The sequence below is a fragment of the Ornithorhynchus anatinus genome, chromosome X1 (assembly GCF_004115215.2).
Source record: "Ornithorhynchus anatinus isolate Pmale09 chromosome X1, mOrnAna1.pri.v4, whole genome shotgun sequence".
Classification (NCBI taxonomy): Eukaryota; Metazoa; Chordata; class Mammalia; order Monotremata; family Ornithorhynchidae; genus Ornithorhynchus; species Ornithorhynchus anatinus.
The window spans coordinates 102,238,269-102,251,395 of record NC_041749.1 but is presented as its reverse complement, the minus strand read 5'-3'; the positions used below and the strand labels follow the sequence as shown (position 1 = coordinate 102,251,395).

Sequence of the window (13,127 nt, the reverse complement as noted above, 5' to 3'; positions counted from 1 at the left end):
CCTAAAGGGATGCCAATAAGTAACTGAAAGATTTCAGAATCTGGATTCCTGCTCACAAAGACATGTAGAACAAGAAAAGGATTTGCACTGGCAACTGGATTGGATTTTATGATCTGCTGACCTTATACTAGTGCAACCTTGTTATCTGCTTTAAACTTGTTCACTATGGATTGCTGTTTATGATTTTACTTAATAACAGAGTTACCTAGAGTTTTAGTAAGTTTTAAAAATCTCTTTTCTTATATGAAAAGGGAAAGCCTGATATTGGGGGAGATTCTATATAACAATTTACCTAAGTAGTTTTGGAGTGCTCCAGAAGTAGCGTGGAATCAATCAATCAAAACCATTCATCTTGCACTGTAATATGCGCTTGGGAGATTACACTAGAGTTGGTAGGAGCTTACAATTTAGCAGGGGAGACAGACACTAAAATATATTGCAGGAAGGGGGAAGCTACAGAGTTTAAAGATATATACATAAATGATGTTCTTCTCAGGGTTGCACCTGGAGAGTTTCCAGTACTCTACCAGTCTCTACTACAAGGAGGGAGAGTCAAGCAGAGGTATATCCATTCCATTCCTAGCTTGGTCAGTGGCTAGTGAGTGGAAGGCCATCTGCTACAAGTCAAAACCCCAGTGCTGGGCAGCAGAGGCATGGGAGAGCGTCGATGGCAGAGACTCATTTACTGCGAGGAAGGAGGCAATGGTAAACCACTTCCATATTTTTACCAAGAAAACTCTATGGATCCACTACCAGAACAATTACAGAATGAGGTAGGGCGTTCTGGGAGAGATGTGTCCATGGTGTTGCTATGGGTAGGACAGGACTCGACAGCATAAGACAACATAAGTGCTGTTGGGGAAGAGTACCTAAGGGTTCCATGAAGGATTTTTGTCATTTTGAACTATGACCCGTTTATCTGACAAGGTCCTCCAAGATAAACTGCCACAATATCACACTGCCTCATCCACTGTATAAGTGGTTTAAATGATGTTAGTCACCAGCCTAGCAACAAGGGAGTGGAGCCGGGGAAGAGGGAGGTGGGACATTTCGGTGAGCCTGGCTCCCACCCCTCCGGCAATGAAGCAACAGGGATGGGGATGGGGGGGAATTGGATTTGGATTTTTTCAGAAATATTCTCTGTGTCTCTCTCTCAGTCTCTGTGTCCCACTATGATCTACTCTTACTTGGGAATTGGGGATGGGTTTTAATAAAGATTCAGCTATTCCCCTCCTCCCCCCACCACCATCTGCTTCAGATTGCATCATATGTTCCGCACATGTTCCAAATAAATCAGATGCCATCTAAAGGAATTAATCAGAGATGCAGCTCATAAATTAACCCCTTCAACTTGGTGGAGGAAGATCATATAGGGGTGCCCAGGGACAACTGTAATCCAATCAAATGTGTTTTAGGTAATTTGCACCTATATCATATACCCTATCTAATGCTTATGGAATGAGGATTCAAGAGCGTAAGTGATTCAGTAGTTGGGGGAAATAAATTGGGAAGATGAAAGATTAGTCAGGGGAGGTCTTCTAGATATGAGATTTTAGTAGTGCTTTGATGATGGAGGGGAGTGGGGTGTGCAGTGAGCTGCTGGATATGAAGGGAGAGGGCTAAAACCCTTGAGATTATAACAATCGCTGACAGTTCAGGTTGGGAAAAGTTCTTAGCTGTTAGGAAAGGAAAGAGGTAGGAAGTAAGAAACACTGGCACACTGCAAGAGAATCCTTTGGGGGTTTGAGTGAAGAAGTCTCAGAGGTAAAGCCTGAAATACCACAGAGCCTATCCAATCAATCAGTGGTATTTATTGAGTGCTTACTGTGTGCAGAGCACTGTGCTAAGTGCTTGAGAAAGTACAATCCAACAGATTGGGTAGACACAATCCCTGCTCTCATGGAGCCTACAGTCCACAGGGAGAGACAGACATTAAAGTACATTAGGAATAGGGGAAGTAGAGTACAAGAGTATTTACATAATTGTTGTGAAGTTGAGGTGAGTACTAAACTGCTTAACGGGTACACAGCCAAGTTCATGGGTGATGCTGTGGGGATCATGGGTAGGGGAACTAAAGGGAAGATCTGGGAAGGTCTCTTAGAGGAGATGTGGACTGTCAAATAGGAAGGGGGCAGGAATTCCAGGCCTGAGGGAGAATTTGGGCAAGGGATGGGTGAGGAGATAGATGAGACTGAGGTATAGAGTAGGTTGGTGTAAGAGGAGTGGACTGTGCAGGTTAGGTTGAGATTGGAGATCAGCAAGATTAGGTAGAGAAGGACAGAGATGATTGAGTGTCTTAAAGTTGATGTTAAGGAGTTTCTGATTGATGTGGATGGGCAACCATTGGAGGTTTCCCGGGAGTGGGGAGATAGGGACGGAATTGTTTTTCAGAAAAAATGATCCAAGCAGCAGAGTGAAATATGGACTGGAGAGGGAAGAGACATGAGACAAGGGATGTCAGTGAGGAGGCTGATGCAGTAGTCAAGGTGGGAAATGATGAATGATTGGATCAGCATGGTAGCAGTTTGGATGGAGAGGAAAAGATGGAGTCTAGAGATGTCGTGAAGGTAGAACTGTCAGGATTTTATGTCAGATTAAATATGTGGGTTGAATGACAGATGAGTTGAAAACAATGCCAAGGTTATGGACTTGGAAAAGAGGTAAGATGGTGGTGCTGTCTATAATGATAAGAAAGTCAGGGAGAGGCCAGGGGTTTGAATGGGAAGGTGAGGAGTTCTGTTTTGGACATGTTTAGTTTGAGTTGTTGGTAGAACATCCAAGTAGAGATGTCCTGAAGGCAGGAGGAAATGTGAGACTCATTAAATGGAGAAGCAGCACACCTTAATGGATAGAGCACAAGCCTGGGGGTCAGAAGGACCTGGGTTCTAAACCCAGCTCCACAACATGTCTTCTGTGTGACTTTGGGCAAGTCACTTAACTTCTCTAGGCCTCAGTTACCTCATTCATTCATTCAATCGTATTTATTGAGTTCTTACTGTGTGCAGAGCACTGTACTAAGCGCTTGGAAAGTACCTAATCTGTAAAATGGGGATTAAGAGTGTGAGCCCCATGTGAGACAGGGACGGCATCTAACCTGATTAACTTGTATCTACCCCAGCGCTTAGAACAATACTTAGCATATAGTAAGCACTTAACTGTTATTATTATTATGGAGAAGCGGCATGGCTTAGTGGAAAGAGAACAGGCTTGTGAGTCAGAGGTCATGGGTTCTAATCCCGGCTCTGCCACTTATCAGCTGTGTGACTTTGGGCAAGTCACTTAACTTCTCTGTGCCTCAGTTACCTCATCTGTAAAAGGGGGATTAAGACTGTGAGCCCCACGTGGGACAACCTGATTACCTTGTATCTACCCCAGTGCTTAGAAGAGTGCGTGGCACATAGTAAGCGCTTAACAAATACCATAATAATAATAATAATAATTATTATTACCACAGAGAAGGAAATAGGTCAGGGTTGAAGAGGTAGAGTTGGGAACCATTCACATAGTGATGATAGTTGAAGCCTTGGGAGCGAAGTGTAACCAGGACGGGGGTCGTTGTTTTCCCCTCATCCCCCCATGGTGTTTACTGGCTACGTTTCTTAGCAACTCGAAACTGAAAAGTGTTGCTTTACAGTTAAAGAGATCTGGGGCAATTTTACTTTTCTTGAGAAGCATTGGATGCTTTGATTGAACGTCATATTCAACTGTATCACTAGGGGGCACCAATGGACTACGCTATTGCTGCCCCAAACCACGGTTGCTTTTTTACTATTAGCAAAAATGATGCAAGGATGGTAAACTACTGTGAATATATCCCGTTTTATAGATCAAATTGGATCTGCCTTGCTTTCCATAATTCAGAAATTCAAAGACCAGTTTCTTAATATAATTGAAAACCCACCACATTTCAAACTTACTCATTGAATCAATAATTTCAGTCAACTTCACATTAACCTACACACTTTTAAAAGAAATAGGGGAATAGTGTATTTACTCTTGGAATTCCAGCAATTATAATCTATAAAGCACACTTAAGTAAAATGAAAAAAAAACTACTAGGCCTCTTTGAAATTAGAAAGAAATTTAAAAGAAAAGGAGAATAATTTTAAGGCTAACGTAATGATCGTTTTTAAAAACTCTTTTACCAAATTTCTTGTCTTCAGACAGCTTGATTCAGATAATATGAGACCAAAATCTCATGAGAAGGAAAGCAACTTATTTATATAAGCCATTTCTATAATGTATTTACTGAAATTATTGTTTTTCCTGCGGGAGTGTGTCGGAATGGAATTTCAAATTATGTGTGGAAAACACAAATTGGCTTCATTGGAACAAGGCAGGGGGCTTTTTGGACAATATTCTTTCATTGGAAATACTTATTTTTGACTGAAACCTGCATGGGGTAAATCTAATGCCTGGCACCAAATAAGCAATGGTTGGAAAAGCACCAAGGAGACAAGTGATTTGTTTGTGGATCTTTCAGTCCTCCTTTAAAGCCTGTGCCAGGCACTATGACTTTCACACATTTGCCTGATTGATATACTGTTTCGCAGGCTTCCTTTTTTTATGATAATTGTTAAGTGCTTACTGTGTGCCAGGCACTGGGCTGAGCACTGGGGTAGATACAAGTTGATTAGGTTGGACACAGTCCCTGTCCAGCATAGGGCTCACAGTCTTCATCCCCATTTTACAAATTAGGTAACTGAGGCACAGAGAATTGAAGTGGCTTGCCCAAGGTCACACAGCAGACAAGTGGCTGACTTGTCCTTCTGACTCCCAGGCCTGGGCTCTATCCACTAGACCTTGCTCCTTCACTGTTCCTAAACTCTAGTCTCTTCCTGCTTGGACTAGTTGTTCAAATGGAGAGTGGACTCAAACATAGATATACCATTCCTGATCATTTCTCAAACTCCATAGGGCTTACTCCAGGTTACAGCCACCCTGTGAGACATACACCTAGAAATACAGCCAATATGGTTAATACCTTCTTCCAGGTCAGATACATGATACATAAAACTTGGGGACACAGTCATTGTTTTTTGACACTGACAATTCAATATAGCATTGCAAGATGACAAACCAGATGAAGACCTTGTGGTCTCTCCACCACCAACTAAAATTTTGGCATTATGAAGAAGACTTGCAAGAGTTTTAAAGAAAGCAGATGAGTTTATAAAAAAATGATTGAAGAAGAGCATGATGGAGAAAGGAGTTCAGAAGTATGAAGAGGTGTTCAGAAGGAGTTGTCTTGCTACCCAGTACATTAGGAAGACTAGAAGAAGGTCGTTGTTTAATTTAGGTTGGACGAATTCTTCACTAAAGTTGAAAACCACTACCACAAACTGCAGAATGTGTCAATTTTTTCAGTCTCCTGAAAATAATAATAATAATGACAATACTAATAGTACTTGTTAAGTGCTTACTATATGCCATGCACTGTACTAAGTGGTAAGAAGAGCTTAGCTACAGCAAAGGGACATAATCATGTTACAACTCTGCATTTAATGTTGTGATGTTATGCTTTGAATTACTGTCATAAATATTCAAGGATAGTCTAGCTATGCTTAATGAAATGGTATATAGCAGGTAAAGGAATTTCCTATTATTTCCCAGTGCTTTTGAAACGCATCCCTATTTATACCCCATGATTCAGCCATTCATGATGTATCCATGTTTTTGAGGCTCTGTTATGACCTTATTTGGAGATTCACCTGTATGTCTAAAACTTAACTTCTCATTTTCTTTTCAAATGCAACACTTCCTCCTAACTCTCCCAATTTTATCAATCACACCACCATTTTCTTTGAAACAAAAGCCCCAAACCTTGATACCATCATCAATTCCTCACTGTCTTTAAGACATTACATTCTTACATTACATTTACATTCTTTCAACTGCTAAATCTTGCTGGTTCTTCCTCTGGAATATTTTCTGCATTCACCATTTCTTCTCCACCCCTAACATCTACCACCCTGGTCCAACATGGTTAGATTATCATTTTAGTCTATACTATTCATTTTATATTACGTGCTGCTCCGTAGATTATCTTACTGACACTTCCCTTGGCACACATCATTCCACCCCTCAAAAACCTCCAATAGTTGCCCATCTCCCTCCACATCAAGCATATCAAGCAAAAACTCCTCACTATTGGCTTCAAAGCTCTCCATCTCCTTGCCCGCTCCTACCTCATCTCCGTTCTCTCTTTCTACATCCCAGTCTTCAAACTCTACTCATCTGGTGCTAACCTTCTCATGGTGCCTCGTTCTCACTTGTCCTACCTCTGGCCTGGAATGCCCTCCCTCCTCAAATCCTTCAATCTAGCACACTTCCCCCCACTTCAAAGTCCTACCGAAAGCTCACCTCCTACAAGAGGCCTTCCCAGGCTAAGCCTCCTTTTTCCTCTGCTCCCCCTCCCGTCCCCATCGCCCCCACTCACTCCCTCTGCTCTACCCCCCTCCCCACCCCACAGCACGTGTGTATATATGTACATATTTACAATTCTATTTATTTTATTAACGATGTATATATATCTATAATTCGATTTATTTATATTGATGCTATTGATGCCTGTTTCCTTATTTTGATGTCTGTCTCCCCCCATCTAGACTCTGATCCCATTGTGGGCAGGGATTGCCTCTATTTGTTGCTGAATTGTACTTTCCAAGCACTTAGTATAGTGCTCTGCACACAGTAAGCGCTCAATAAATATGATTGAATGAATATACTCCTTATCACTGTCTTCAAGGCACTCCAACAGCTTTCTCCATCTCCTAATATGAGGTCTCTTCACTTGACTCTTCCCAGCTCACTTTCTAAATGAACCTTACTCTTAACTCTCACACTGCTTCTCCTTTGCCTCCAAAGTCTGCCGGTCCAGAGCTCTGCCCATCTTCACAGTCCTCCCTGCAAAAACCCTACCTCCTCTGGGAAGACTCTCCTGATTAACTGACCGCATTGGCCACCTGGGGCGGAGCAGCGTGGCCTGGTGGAAAGAGCACAGGCCTGGGCATCAGAGGTCCCGGATTCTAATTCCGGCTCCACCACGTACCTGCTGTTTGCCCTTGAGGAAGCCACTACACTGCTCCGTGGACCAGTTCCCTCATCTGCAAAATGGGGATTCAATACCAGTTCTCCCAGTTATCTTGGATCTACCCCAGCACTTAGTGCAGTATTAGGCACATAGTAAGCACTTAACCAACCCGACAACTATTGCTATTATTATTCAATACCACAATTAGCACATGTATTTTATTCATATCCTTAGATCTTAAATACAGATGTATATTCTTATTCATATATTCACTCTGGCTATTTCAGCCTGATACACTTGAACTACTTCCTGTTATATTCTTCTTCTTCTTCCTGGTTCCATTATTTGTAAAACATCTTTGTCACTAGTATATTGTAAGCTCCCAGGGTGCAGTGATTGTGTGTCAGGTTTCTGTGGTACTCTACCAAGCACAGGTAAGTAGCTTGGCTTAGTGAAAAGGCACAGGCTTGGAAGTCAAAGGACCTGGGTTCTAATCCCAGCTCCACCACATATCTGCCATGTGACCTTGGGCAAGTCACTTAACTTCTCTTTGTCTCAGTTCCCTCACCTGCAAAATAGAGATTCAATACCTGTTCTGCCACCTACTTAGAATGTGAGCTCCATGTGGAACCCGATTATCTTTTATCTACCGCAGTGCTTAGTACAGTGCTCAGCACAGAGTTAGTGCTTAACAGATACCACAATTATTATTATTATTCACTTAGTGTGGTATTTTGCACTCAGTTTGTGCTTAATAAATAGCTCTGTTGATGATGATCAATACAGTGGCTGGTCTAGACTGATGGGAGTCTCATTCATTCAATCGTATTTACTGAGCTTTTACTGTGTGCAGAACACTGTACTAAGCTCTTGGAAAGTACAATTCAGCAACAAAATCTAGAAAATGGAAGAGTATCTGATAACTGAGGGACCATAGATGATTTCTATTAATAGAAAGAGAGCATCAGCTGCTCTGGGCAGTAGCTATCAATTAGTAAGCTTGATCCAGTGGCAAAAATGAGGATGCCATCACGAGGCCAAGTCCTCTGTGTATATGGCATCAACAGATGGCTTTCAGCTGTCCATATCAATTATGAAAAAAAAAAAAAACTGGTTCCAAATGCCCCTTTTGTTTAACTGTAGCAAGGCTGTTGAATGTTCATATCATTAAGAAATGTGTGGATTTAGAATATTTTTTCAAAAGCGAGTTGGTTTCACCCTTTGCAGAAATGGCCAGTAGGTGTTCAATAAATGTTTAACCACCAGAACAGGAGCATAAAAGCCCATGGATGGGAAAGATTAGTGGAGGGCTCCTCTCTCTCCTGTTCTGGGAACTAATTCCACTTCCCTCTCCACTTTGGTCTCACAGATATGGTCAGACCTAGAAACTGAGACACTCCAGATCTTTTTCTTTACAGAATAAATATTCCACATACCTTTCAATAAAAGCAAGCAATGTAAATATAACACATATACTCTAAAGTCTCTGCTATTTTGGCAACAGGCTTACAAGTAGATCCACTAGCAAATTTGGGAAATACATATTTTAAGGTTCAATGAAAGGCTATAATTACAATACAAAGCATAAAACCTGCTCCAATCTACAAAGCAATTTTCATTATTATTACAAGTATTTGTTGAACATTTACATCATGCAATGCAGGGTATGAGGTGCTAAGGAAATTAGAAGATACAAAAAACATCTTTCCTGAACTTCACAATATAAGAGGATAAGACAAATATACAGGGAAAAATTAAACAGTCTGAAAATTCAACAATTCCAAAATTTGATAGTTCAAAAATTCCATGAGCATGAATAGGAGCAGAAAAGCAGCATGGCCTAGTAATAATAATAATAATGGTATTTGTTAAGCACTTACTGTGCGCCAAGCACTGTTCTAAGTGCTGGGGTAGATACAAGGTAATCAGGTTGCCACACGTGGGGCTCACAGTCTTAATCCCCTTTTTACAGATGAGGTAACTGAGGCCCAGAGAAGTTAAGTGACTTACCCAAGGTCACACAGCAGATAAGTGGCGGAGTCAGGATTAGAACCCATGTCCTCTGACTCTCAAGCCCATGCTCTTTCCACTGAGCCACACTGCTTCGCTAGATAGAGCAGGGGCCTGGGGGTCAGAAGGACCTGGGTTCTAATCCTAGCTCCGCCACTTGTCTGCTGTGTGACCTTGGGCAAGTCACTTAACTTTTCTGTGCCTCAGTTACCTCATCTCTAAAATGGAGATTAAGACTGTGAGACCCATGTGGGACAGGGATTATGTCCAACCTGATTAGGTTGTAATTACCCCAGCTCTTAGTACAGTGCCTGGCACATAGTAAGTAAGCGCTTAACAAATGCCATTATTATGTCTTTCTGTTCTGACCTCAACTCAGAAAGTTTACCACAAAGGAGCTAGATCTTTCAGCTCCTTAGCATTCCTTCTCCATTGCTATATTAACACTTGCCTTCTAATGATATGGGGACTACTTGTAAGTGACCTAAGGTGAATTACTGAATTCAGAATCCATACAGAAGACATAATCAGGCCATTGGGAGCAATAACACTTTTTCATTTTAATTCTTCCAAGCTTGAATGGCCTATCCTTTACGGAGGTCATATTCATTTCCAACCAAGAGGAAACACCCATTTTTGGAGTTTTAAAATCTCCACAGGGCTGACATACTTATTAGTTTGGGAAATTTGGAGCTTGTATTCCTGGGTTCTATGTGATAGATACCAGTTTAAAGACAAGTGGACATTTTACATATTTTGAAGAGCTGCTTTGGGTAAAAATTTTAGAAAGAAATCAGTTGCCCTAGTTGCCTGCATTCAGGACTTCTATATGAAGGGATATTTAAGTGTGCCCCTTTATCAGCTGTTTCAGTTTTGGAGCTATTTAATAAAATGGTGGCGCACTTCTAAAATGCCCATTCCTTCTATACTTCTTATCCAATAGGGGATGTGATTCTCACTGTTCTTCTATGAATCCTATACAGAGAAAGCGAAAACTCGAGTTTGTTAAAGTAAGAGCTGGAGCTGTATATAACACTGGGATAAAAATATAGCACATTTGTTTTAATTCAGCTTTATTTTCTAAATTTGTTCTTTTGGAGGAGGGATGTAATGAAAGAAATACCAAATTCCTCAGTAGCCAATGTGAAAGCAATTCGTTATTCTATTTTTAGAGCAGTAAGCCAGTGAAAAAAGTGGAAAAGGAGGCATAAGTGGTGATTTATCAAATATGTCTCCTGTGGTGAACTCTGAACTCCTCAATATTGGGAAAAAAAAGTCCTATTTACTTAGACATCTAGATGTCTTTAACAAAATAATATTTTAATGTGCCCCGAAATAAGCATCCTTTAGCTAAATAATAATAATAACAGTGGTATGTTAAGCATTTACTGTGTGCCAAGAACTGTGACAGATATGATACAGTCAGATCAGATACAATCTCTGTCCCACATGGGGCTCCTAGTTTAAGGGTGAGAGAGGAGAAGAGGTGTTTGATCCCCTTTTTACAGAAGAGGAACTGGAGGCATAGAGAAGTGAATCGACTTGCCCAAGGTCACACAGCAAGCCAAGGGAAGAGTTGGGATTAGAACCCAGGTTTCTCAACTCTCGGTCCTGTGCTCTTTCCACTAGTCCAAAGAGCTTCCTGATTGTCAGGTTTGCCATACAGGATAAAATCTCCTTTATAAAGGTTCACAGAAACCAAAGAAGCAACTAAACTGATATGGGAAGCTCACAGACACAGCAGTGATATGAGGGTTTAGCAAGTGTGGTGCCTTGGGTTATGCCCCACCTCCATTGCTTAGGAAGGAGAGCCGGGTGCGTTCAAGGCAGAGAGAGCGTGTAGTGGCTACAGTTGCTAGTAATCCTTATCTCTCCCTCCCCACTGTGCCGGTGACCAGTTGTACCAACCAAAAGGGGTGGGAAAGAGAGGTAGACTAGATTATTCACTCCCTCTAGACTGGATCCTCCTTCTCTAGACTGTAAGCTCCTTGTACACAGGGATGTGTCTAACATCTCTATTATACTGTACTCTTCCCACGTGCTTAGTACTGTGCTCTTCACATAGTAAGTGCTCAGTAAATACCCCTGATTGATTGATTGAGAGGTTCAAGGACAAAAGGGAAGGAGGATAAGACTCCATTCCTGCCAGAGTTCTCCTCCCCTTCCCAGAACTTCCAGTGCAGTTGTTCAACTGGATAGTATGCATGTGTGCAGCCAGGAGAGTGTGTGTATGTGTATGTGTGTGTGTCCATCACAATAGACTGAGGATTGAACTACATTTCCCTAGCCATGCCCAATTAAGGCACACTGCCTCTCAAGAAGAAAATTGTTTTTCTAAGTAAGGGGTATTTAGGCAGGAGATGGGAACAATAAAGTAAAAACAGGAAGAGGGCCCATTAGTACAAAAAAATGCAGTGCCATTTTTTGAGCTACACAACAAATTGGGTTTCTGTTAAGTGACTTACATCAGAGGGAAAAATGTTAATGCTTGTGGCGAGTGGAAAAAACATACTTCTGACTCACTTATGTGAGAACAAGATGTTTGCACCAGCTGTGCACTGAAGAAAATTGTATCAAAGCCTATCAATTGTCTATTTTTGTTTCAGCAATTTATCAGTTAGGTTCATCACGGTGTGAGGGATTTATAAAGCAGGTTACAGCTCCAAATGTTCAGAAAACATGGAGCTACTGACTATTCCTATGGAACATTAAAAAAAATCTGTTCGGGGCATTCAAGGCACCCCATTTCTTTAACTTCAAATTATGATTGTTCATGAAGCACAAGTGTTCGAAATATAGACAAGAGAAAAATTACTAAGAATTTAGCCCCTCTAAAGTTACTGCAAAATTTCTAAAATGACTTTTCTTAGACACATTGCTCCCACAAGTGAGGATGATTTTTATTGTGAGGATGCAAGGAGGATACTAAATCTTCTTGCAGGCACGGACTAGCTTTTAGAGGGGCCTCACATTTCATTCATCACACACACACAGTTCACAGGAGTCTTCGTGCTACATTAAAGGTTAAAAACCTGAGGAAGTCAACTGGGCATAAAACAGGAAGATTTTATAGAGGCCATGTCAATAAATGGTCTGAATATGCTCTCACACTTAGTTATGCGGAAAGATCACTAAGCTCATTATTTGCTTTCCAAAAATCTTCAGGAGATTATCGATCAGAATTAAGGTTAAAACATTTAAATGCATTTGTGGAAACTGAATCTTGCAAGATGGACAGCTTAAAGGATTTAAAGGTCAGTGGGCTCCAAGTAGCCCCTTTTAAGAAAGTCTACATTTAGATACATTTCAATGAATTAAAAGGGAAGAAATATTCTAAAATAATAATAAAAATGATGGTATTTGTTAATCACTTAACTATGTGCCAAGCACTGTTCTAAGCACTGGGGTAGATACAAGGTTATCAAGTTGTCCCACGTGGGGATCACAGTCTTAGTCCAAATTTTCCAGATGAGGTAACTGAGGCCCAGAGAAGTTAAGTGACTTGCCCAAAGTCACACAGCTGACAAGCAGCAGAGTCAGGATTTGAACCCATGACCTCTGACTCTCAAGCCCATGCTCTTTCCCTTAAGCCACACTGCTTCTGCGTGGTTTCTAAAAGAAAAATGAAACATTCAATCATTCCATATTTTTGAGAGCAATTCCAAGAAGAACCTTTTCCAATTCTCAGTAGCAATAGTAGTAGTAACAGTTTTAAGCACTTACTGTATACAGAAGACTGTATTAAGTCCTTAAAAAGAGTATACAAGTGGCAATTTAAACATGGACCCCATCCCTTGAGGGACTCAGAATCTATGAATGTATGCGGGGTAAAGGACTTCAGATAGATACAACAGGAGTAATGAAACAATAAAACCTTAAAACAGCATAAGTGACAAGGTCAGATACTCAATATACAAAATAAGAAAAAAGTCAGTAGGGTGCTGTTATTTGAGAAGCAGAATTTCAGGCTCCTCCTGATTCAGAATCCATGTTATACCCGAGGTTTTAAGGAGGCCTCACACTGCAGGTGTCATTCTCTTTATATGCTAACACATTTTTTTTTCAACTCAATCAATCCATCATA

The 13,127-nt window shown here is 41.0% G+C and overlaps 1 non-coding gene across 1 annotated transcript; it reads left to right on the top strand.

Annotated features, from left to right (window-relative positions):
• Positions 1-486: 486 nt before the first annotated feature.
• On the top strand, positions 487-625 carry LOC114806888. The gene has a single exon (XR_003754943.1). It is a non-coding gene; the product is annotated as a small nucleolar RNA SNORA7 (small nucleolar RNA).
• Positions 626-13,127: the final 12,502 nt, after the last annotated feature.